Consider the following 9,211-nt stretch of genomic DNA (forward strand, 5'->3'; position numbering starts at 1 on the left):
CACTGTTTGAAGTTAAAGTTACAGAAATAACAATTAAAACATAACAAGTTCAATTAACTGAATACATTGAAAAATTCAGTGTTTTTAACAGTTTCTTCTACTACAAGAGTTGGCTGAATTATTTGTTTAAATCATAAAATTAACAGATATAGTTATGCAAACAATATTTTTGACAAAACTGGTAATTACTTTAGAATTAAGAGCTGGCTTTGCTAACATGTTTCCGAATAGAGCCAAATAGGTCCTTTAAGAATACTATTAGTTGTTCCTCTTGTCCATCCCCGGTGGCTGAGTGGTCAGCGTGACAGAATGTCAGCCCGGGTTCGATTCCCGGCTGGGTCGGAGATGTTCTCCGCTCAGCGGCTGGGTGTTGTGTTGTCCTAATCAGCATCATTTCATCCCCATCGATGCACAAGTCAAGGCGTCAAATCGAAATACTTGCACCTGGCGAAAGGTCTACCTGATGGGAGGCCCTAGTCACATGACATTTATTTATTTAGTTGTTCCTCCAAAAGTTTATAATTAGTGCAGAATTTGTATTTGTTTACAAGTCAACAATAGAATTAAGTTAAGAAATAATTACTGATTTCACCCTGTAACAAAAGATGCTAACTAGGCATAGTCAAAATAAATTAGAAAATCGATTACATACATAAAACTAAGCACAAAATTAGACCTGGGGTTATATTCTTTAAAACTGGGGGCCAACTTTTCTTTTTTATAAAAATACAGATTATACTCATGTATGTTAATATTAATTAGTTAAAAAATGAATTTTAAGGAGGCAGATGGCAAAACGAGGGGAAGTAAAAATATCCCAGCTTGCTTTGTCACAAGATCATGGCTATTAAATGACTATGTTCTTTGGGTTTAAGGTCCACAATATGATGTCATTAGTACTCCCAAAGGAATATTTGCAGGTTAAGAGAAAAAGTCAACATAAACTATTCAGAGTGAAAACAACTAAGAATTTAGTATCTGAGTATAATGACTTCAAAAACTCAAATTCAAAGAACTCCAAAGCTATCATGCCCCAGGTGGTACACTGTATAGAAATAACAGAAACTACTTGGCTGTTATTTTTGGATACTTCTCTCTAAGCCACACATTAAATCCAAACCTGAAAACTAAGATATACTTGGAGATAATTATGTAACTGCTGACGTGTAGAGAAAATTCCCAAAGAATTGATGTTAAAATCTAATCACCATTTGTGTACGGCCATGTCATTACCTGAATGACGTGCCGAGAGAAGACTGAATATGTTGATTGCTGGGGATTGTAGGAGGGAAGGGGGTTCCCAAATGTTCAAACATGGGCCACATTCAAACAGCACTGGAAGCTGCGGGTTCTGTAAGTGCGATATCGAATTTTGTAATTGGTTAAAAGCTATTCTCGTATTCTTATTGAGAATTGGGTATAATTAGAGAGGCTCAGCTTGTATTGCAGTCTGAATACTGTGTGGCTAGTACTGGGTCCAGAGTCTCAACCCTTTCATGGATAAAATTCATTTTTTACAGATTTTTAAAATATTAAGGTGATAACGTTTTCTTTTCAGTCCCATTATTATATTTTCACCACCAAAATATTTTTTAGGTTCTCCATTTTTTTCACAACAGGAAGTGGGACAAAATGTCTCATGAGCCAACGCGAGATACCTTTTCTGCTGACTGACTGATTTTGTAATTTTATTTTTTTTAGCCATAAACTGGAGTTTGTGGAGAATAAAATAACTAAAAATTATACATGCATGTAATCTTTTTATTTGTGTAGAGCCAGTGTAAAAAATATCCATTACATTTCAGTTTTCATGATACATGACCAATACTTACAAAACTTTACATTCCATGAAACTTGGAAAACATGGTGTGGCACAAAGTGGTACACCACAAGCAGTGCAAACAACTTTTGTTCTCAGAATGAGATTTTCACTCTGCAGCGGAGTGTGCGCCGATGTGAAACTTCCTGGCAGATTAAAACTGTGTGCCGGACTGAGACTCGAACTCGAGACCTTTGCCTTTCGCGGGCAAGTGCTCTACCAACTGAGCTACCCAAGCACGACTCACGCCCCATCCCCACAGTGTTACTTCTGCCAGTATCTCGTCTCATACCTTCCAAACTTTACAGAAGCTCTTCTGCGAACCTTGCAGAACTAGCACTACTGCCTTTGCAGTGGAGTCCCGATTTTTTTCTCAGGTTCAGTACAGTCGTCCCTAGATGGCAGCACCATGCAGAGCTGGGTAACATATATCCCGACACTCGAACTGGCGCTCAAAGTTAGTGGGACATATATGACCTATCAACCACGAAAGGGTTAAATCAGTGCTCCATTTGAAAATAAATCTGAGAAACAAACTTTTTAACTTGCCTTAAAAGCAATCACAAATCGTGCCCATTGATAGCTACATTGACGCAATTGCGTGCTTTGTAAGTTCTTGGAGTTAATGTTTTGTCACTATACACTGAGGTGACAAAAGTCATGGGATACCACCTAAGGTTGCACGTGCTGGACTTCTTTCTGCCCCGCATAGCGCAGCAATGTCACATGGTGTAGTGTAGTGCTTAGAGAATTTCTGCATAAATTCTAGAACCGCTTGGCCTCCCTCCGTCTCGAACCCACAATATTTTAAATAGAAGTGTGAGAGAGATGAATCCGACCTACTGCGCATTGCGTGTGTGTGTGCGCATGTCTAGAAAACAGTCATGAGCAAAGTGTGGACACGGCGGTTGACAAGTACCTGCTGTATGATCCATAGAGTTTCAGTGTATGTGTAGAGAAGAGCCTGCTGTATGATCCATAGAGTTTCAGTGTATGTGTAGAGAAGAGCCTGTGCTATTCTTTGCTGATTTAGTGACTGTGATGATTGTTAAGAACAAATGAGATTAGACTTCTAAGTAATTCATGTGTTGGACTTGCTAGAAACAAGACAATGTTTGACGACTTGGCTGCCTCGCACGAGTTTGAATATTTATGAGAAGTGGTCAATTTGGTTTTCTTTTTTTTTTTTGTGAAAGTTGAAATATACCATGACTGAACTAAAAGTATCCTTAGAGTACCAAATTATTTCAAGAGTAGAGAGTGAGTCTGATAAATTCCCTTGGCCAGCTATCCAGAGAAGATCAGCTGTGCATACAAAGTACGTCAACCTATGGGAGAGGTGTGGGAAGTTTGCAAACCAACTCCACATCGCTTCTTGTCGTCTAAAGCATTAGAGTAGGTTCCACGAGTCATTGGAAGCCCTTGCAGAAACATTGAACCATGCTGCCTCTATAGCCTCCCAAAATTGCGAAAGGGTTGTCAGTGCGGGATTTTGTGCTCGAACTGTCCCAGATTGGGCAATGCAAACGGTCCCAGATTGGGTAATGTGGGTGGCCAAATCATTCACTCAAACTGTTTGGGATGTTCTTCAAAACAATCACAAACAACTGTGACCTAGTGCATTGTCATCCATAAAAATTCTCTCATTCTTTGGGAAAATGAAATCCATGAATGGCTACAGATGATCTCCAAGCACCCAAGCAGTCATTTCCAGTCAATGATAGACTGGATTCTTTGGTCCAAGTGAACCTATTTCATGTAATCACAGCTCACACCATTATGGAGCCACCACCGGGTTGCATAGTGCCTTGTTGACAATTTGGGTCCAGGCTTTGTGGAGTCTGCACCACATGTGAACCCTACCATTAGCTCTTACCAAATGAGATTAGGACTCATCTAATCAGGCCATGGTTTTCAGTTGTCTAGGGTCCAACCAATATGGTCACTAGCCCAGGAAAGGTGCTGCAGGTGGTCATATGCTGTTAGCAAAGGCACTTGCATTGGTCATTTGCTGCCATAGCCCTTTAATACCAAATTTTGTTGCACTGTCCTAATGCACACGTTCATCGTATGTCCAACATAGATTTCGGCAGCTATTTCATGTTGTGTTCCTTGTCTGTTGGCACTGACAACTCTATGCAAATGCTGCTGCTCTTGATTGTCAAGTGAAGATTGTTGGTCACTGCTTTGTCTGTGGTAAGAGGTAACGCCTGAAATTTGGTGCTCTCGGCACATGCTTGATACTGTGGAGCTTGGGATGAATTCCCAAACAATTTCCGAAATGGAATGTCCCAAGCGTCTAGCTCCAACTACTATTCAGTTTTCATAGTCTGTTAACTTCCTTTGTGCGCCCATAGTCACATCTGACATTTTTTCACATGAATCATGATCACCTGAGTACAAATGACGGATCTGCCAATGCACTTCCCTTTTAATACGTGATACCATAATTTGTGTATGCGCGTATTGCTATCCCATGGTTCGAATCTATATGACAGATTAGCAACTGTTGGTCTAGTACACCAGCCAGTGTGTGATTTCTAAGCAGTTTTGACAAAATTATGCAAAGGACTTATTGCTAATCACCATATAAATATGTTGAGTTGCAGCCAGACACAACAAAAAGACTGCTGTACTTTAGAGCTTTAGGCCAAAAGGCATCCTAAACTAGAAAAGAAATAGCAAAAAACACATGAGTAGTATCTCTGTCTACTGAAGCTGGCCAGACACTGGCAACAGGAAAACCATGAAAACAACAAGTTTATATACCTTCTTGTTTCCACTGAAACTGTATCAGATACCAATTACTCAAAGATAATGAAACCCAACTGACTTAGCTTATATTATGCCTTCTGTTTTCATCACAGATAACAGGTTCCGAAACTGGATTTTGCTTTCATTTGAATGCTAAAGTTATCTTAATAATTCTTTATGAAACCATTCCAAAACAGAAAAAACCTTAGTGTTCTCTGGGAAAATAATTTGAGAGCCGTTCCTTTGATATGTTTGGCTATCTGCTCTTACAATACAGACATTATTCAGTACGAACACTTTATTTGAACTTCTCAATAATTTCTTGCAATGTTCCCTTGTAACTCAGTCTAAATAGCAGTGAAAACCATATCAAAATCTCTACAGTAGTTCCTTACATTAACCCAGACAGCAGTAGGTGGCCTCAATTTTATATAGTGTGATGCAAAAAAGTGTTTACAAACTGACATGGCACATTGGGCATGCAGCGAAGATAAGTAATTATGTAGGAATCAGGGGACGCAGACGCCACCAGAGGGCATATGGTCACATGTGGGCTGTCATCAGAAACTGGGCCATACATCCTCCCAGACCAATTCGTGATGATCGCATGTATTTCATATTCCTAAGAGAGATTCTGAATGATCATCTCTTGTCTATTCGTCACTCCATTCAATTTCAGCACGACAAAACACCTGTGCATTTTAGCAGACAAGTGAGGACACACCCACAGGCAACCTTTCCTGGCCGCTAGACTGGTTTGGTGGGCTAGTCAAGGCCTCCATTATCACACGATCTTATCAACCATTTTTTTCCTGTTTGGGTATCTGAAGGGCCTTGTGTATGAAACACCTAGTGGACAGGCTTGATGTGGCAGCACGATATCTTCGAGGACACGCCAGGTATCTTCTTGAGAAGGTGTGCCGTTCAATGCATCTGGACAAAGCTTTGAGCATCTCCTGTAGTGGGCATCCATTTATAGCATGTGAGTAATAACAGCAACACCATTTAGTGGCCCCAAATAGTCTTTGCAATGCCTGGTTCCCACAAGATTGATTTGTCACTTTTCTGTAAACATTTTGTTTTTTAATCATCCTGTACATGTATAGATAACCAGAAGATAAGATACGTGGTTAATAATGCCAATGTTATATAACTTAGGCACACTAACGAGTTATCATATTAAACAGACTGGAGTATTCTTGTTACCCACTGACAAATCAATTTCCACTTTTTGTTTATTAGCTATTCTTCACCTTGCAGACAACAGACATGCTGAATATAAAGGATGGAAAGAAATAGAATCGCAAACTTGTTCCTTCCTTCCACTGTTCCTTCAGTTAAAATTTTACTAGCAACTCTTCTTGTAATGTGCCCAACCAATGAATGACTACACAAATTAACCCTTTCACTGCGCATTTACTCTCAGCGGCTCCCACGCTGTGCGCGTTATTTTCACCCGGTGCGTATATATACGACTGTAGCAGTCTACCATTATTATTGAGATAAAAATGAGACGCAAAATCCAGTATTGTCGGTGTAAATCGTTTCCTTTTTTAAATCTTTGTCCATAAAGTCTTACTTTGCTCAAAAAAGGTACTTTATTAGGAGAAAAAAAATACAGAACATATTACATAAGTAATACTTCAAAGTGTGATATCTCTCGAAACAAAAATTCAAACATAAAGGCACATTACATTTTACACAAATGTATCTTGTGTCACTTCGTTTATCATGTTTTGCACATACAATACACCTTCTCTGGGTGGCCTTCTTCTTTGAAGTTCATGGGATTAGCGAGATAAAGTGGCGCTCGGTTAGGAGTAAGGGATTGTCACCATCAGCCGATCTCCTTCCACAACGTCCCTCTGTTTGCGGTTGGTGGTGAATCTACGATTTCCTTGATAAGTTGGTGTTGAAAATCAATACTGAAATATTTCGTCCCGTTTGAGTTTTATATAATGCATGCGCATTGAGCAGAGACAGATCCACCAAATTAAAAATTACTTTTTATACCATTTTACAGTTTTTCGTACACATTCTACTGAACTTAGCATCATGTCGCTCCTGTCGATGGCCCCCATATTTTCAGTGTAGCTTATGATGCAAGCTGGTTTCATTCCTGGTTCTGTCAATTTTGTCAGTCACTGTAATTTCGCTTGTATGAAGAGTTGAAAGAATCCTCACTTCCCACTTGTTCTGCCACTTCAGAGCAAGAAGTTTTTTTGATAAAGCAGGCATGCCTTTGCGGTTTGTTCTCACGATTCCACAGGCATTAGTCACTCTGTCATGCAAATAAGAAAATAACGTTGGGCTAGTGTACCAATTGTCAACACATAATGTGTGACCTTTACCAATGTAACGTTCAAGTAAAGTGAGAACAATGCTTCCAGGTATTCCAACATTCACACCAAAGTCAGTTTCTTTACCCTTATAAATAATAAAGTCAAGAATGTAACCAGTTTCACAATCACATAACACACAAAATTTTACACCAAATCAGTGGTGTTTGGAAGGAATGTACTGCTTGTAGAAGACACAACTTTTGAAGAGAACTAAACTTTCGTCAATGCACAAATTTTTAAAAGGATAGAAATCACCTGGAAATGCTTTTCTTAAGTGATCCACAATTCGACGTAATTTACAGATTTTGTCATCTCCATTATCAGCAAAATGTAACATTCTAAGTAACAGAAGATATGTATCTCTCGGCATGATTTGCGCCAACATTGGAGTAGACAGTAACTGATCATTGGTCCAATAACTGTTTATTTCATTTTTTCTCACTTGAGCCATCAGAAAATTTACAGCAAGGAAACAGTAAACTTCGTCACTGTGTGTTTTTCCAACGTTGCAGTCTTAACTTTTCACTGGCATTAATGCAAAGGTGTTCATAATATAAATTAAATTGCTCAGCTATGTAGCTCAATTTCTTGGCAAAAAAAAAAAAAAAAAAAAAAAATACAAACTTGGAAGCAGTCGTATACAGTACATAAATAATCTAAATTGACGATTTTGCAACCAGAACCACTGTTATCGAAATCATACACTTTAGGGTCCAAATCAGTCTTTCCATCTAAAATCAACTGTTTTATGTCTCTTAGATTTTTTTCAGGCATACGTTCAGGCTCTTCTTCGGAATCGGAGAAAGAATCGACGATAACATCAAAATCTGGATCTGCATTTACTTGTTCAACGTTTGTTGGTTCACAAATATTTTTTATATTTGTGGTGACAGATTTATCTGAAAGCTCATCATCGAAATCTCTCCACCCATAATCAGCTGGATTGGGCACGAGGATGTCCTCGTCATCACTTTGGTTTAGAATACTCAGCAGCTCATCGTCTGTAAACGGACGGTGATGTTGCGTCATTTTATATGGTAAAGCGAAAACGGCCGCACACAAGCTAGATAATATAGTGATACGAATGAACTCGGCAGAAAGAGAATTTAGCATTCAATAATCGTTCAGGTATTTCCTAGTATTCCAACAAACTGCATACTTGCGCATCAATTACCACCGAATCGCTGGCACCATTGTTGGCGTTATACATGACTGTAGCAGGGAACCTCTAAGTATTTTTTATAGCAAATAGTATATATATATGTCTGGAGCACTGAAATGATTAGCGTATATTTACATCTGGAGCAGTGAAAGGGTTAATATGCATTACATAAACAAGTTGTTTATAGGCCTATTCATCAAACCAAAATGTTTCCTGTCAATGCATAGCATACAAAGCATTGTTTCTTAGCAACTGCTTGCAATGTTGAGAGTGAACTTTAAACAGAAAGATGTGTCTTCGTCTGCGATGTGTAGAAAACCAATGATGAAATAAGTGTAACGTTAATCCATTCAATAGTCAGTGAATACTGAGAGCTAGTTAACTAAATATCTACAAATATTTATTTAAAAAAATAGAAGGCTAATTGTGAGGTGGGGTTGCAAATATATTCCACGTGGGCCACGAGTTTGATCTTTTTGGATTACATGTCCTGCAGTCATTTTGTAGTATAAAAACTGCAAATGGCTCTGAGCACTATGGGACTTAACACCTGAGGTCATCAGTCCCCTAAACCTAGAACTAACCAACCTAAGGACTTCTCACACATCCATGCCCGAGGCAGGATTTGAACCTGTGACCATAGCATTTGCACAGCTCCAGACTGAAGCGCCTAGAACCGCTGGGCCACTGCGGTCAGCACGAAAACTGCAAATTAACATGCTTGGTTACTTAATTTATCCGGTCGACAGTCTCCTTATCCCATTTACACTCATGGAAACAGAAATAAAAATTCTGTTATGTGTACTGAAATATCACCATTAAAACTTCAACTTAAATATTTTTATGTCACAGTAACAATAAGTGATTTTCTCTACCAATGTATAGGGAATCTTTAAAAAAAATTTCATTATTTGTAAGAAATTGGAAACTGACTGACAAGCTTTCCAACCTAAAAGTCAAAATAATAAAATTCTACATTAAAATTTGGACGAGACTATGCGGATGAAGACGGGAAGTGCAAGTAAGTTTCACCTTTCGTCTCATCCATGTCACCATATTTGGCAGCAGTATGATAAAGAATACTAGTATATTTGAAATTCCTCAAAACTAACTGAAATGGGAATAAAATATTAG

Source organism: Schistocerca cancellata, chromosome 1 (genome assembly GCF_023864275.1).
Source record: "Schistocerca cancellata isolate TAMUIC-IGC-003103 chromosome 1, iqSchCanc2.1, whole genome shotgun sequence".
NCBI lineage: Eukaryota > Metazoa > Arthropoda > Insecta > Orthoptera > Acrididae > Schistocerca > Schistocerca cancellata.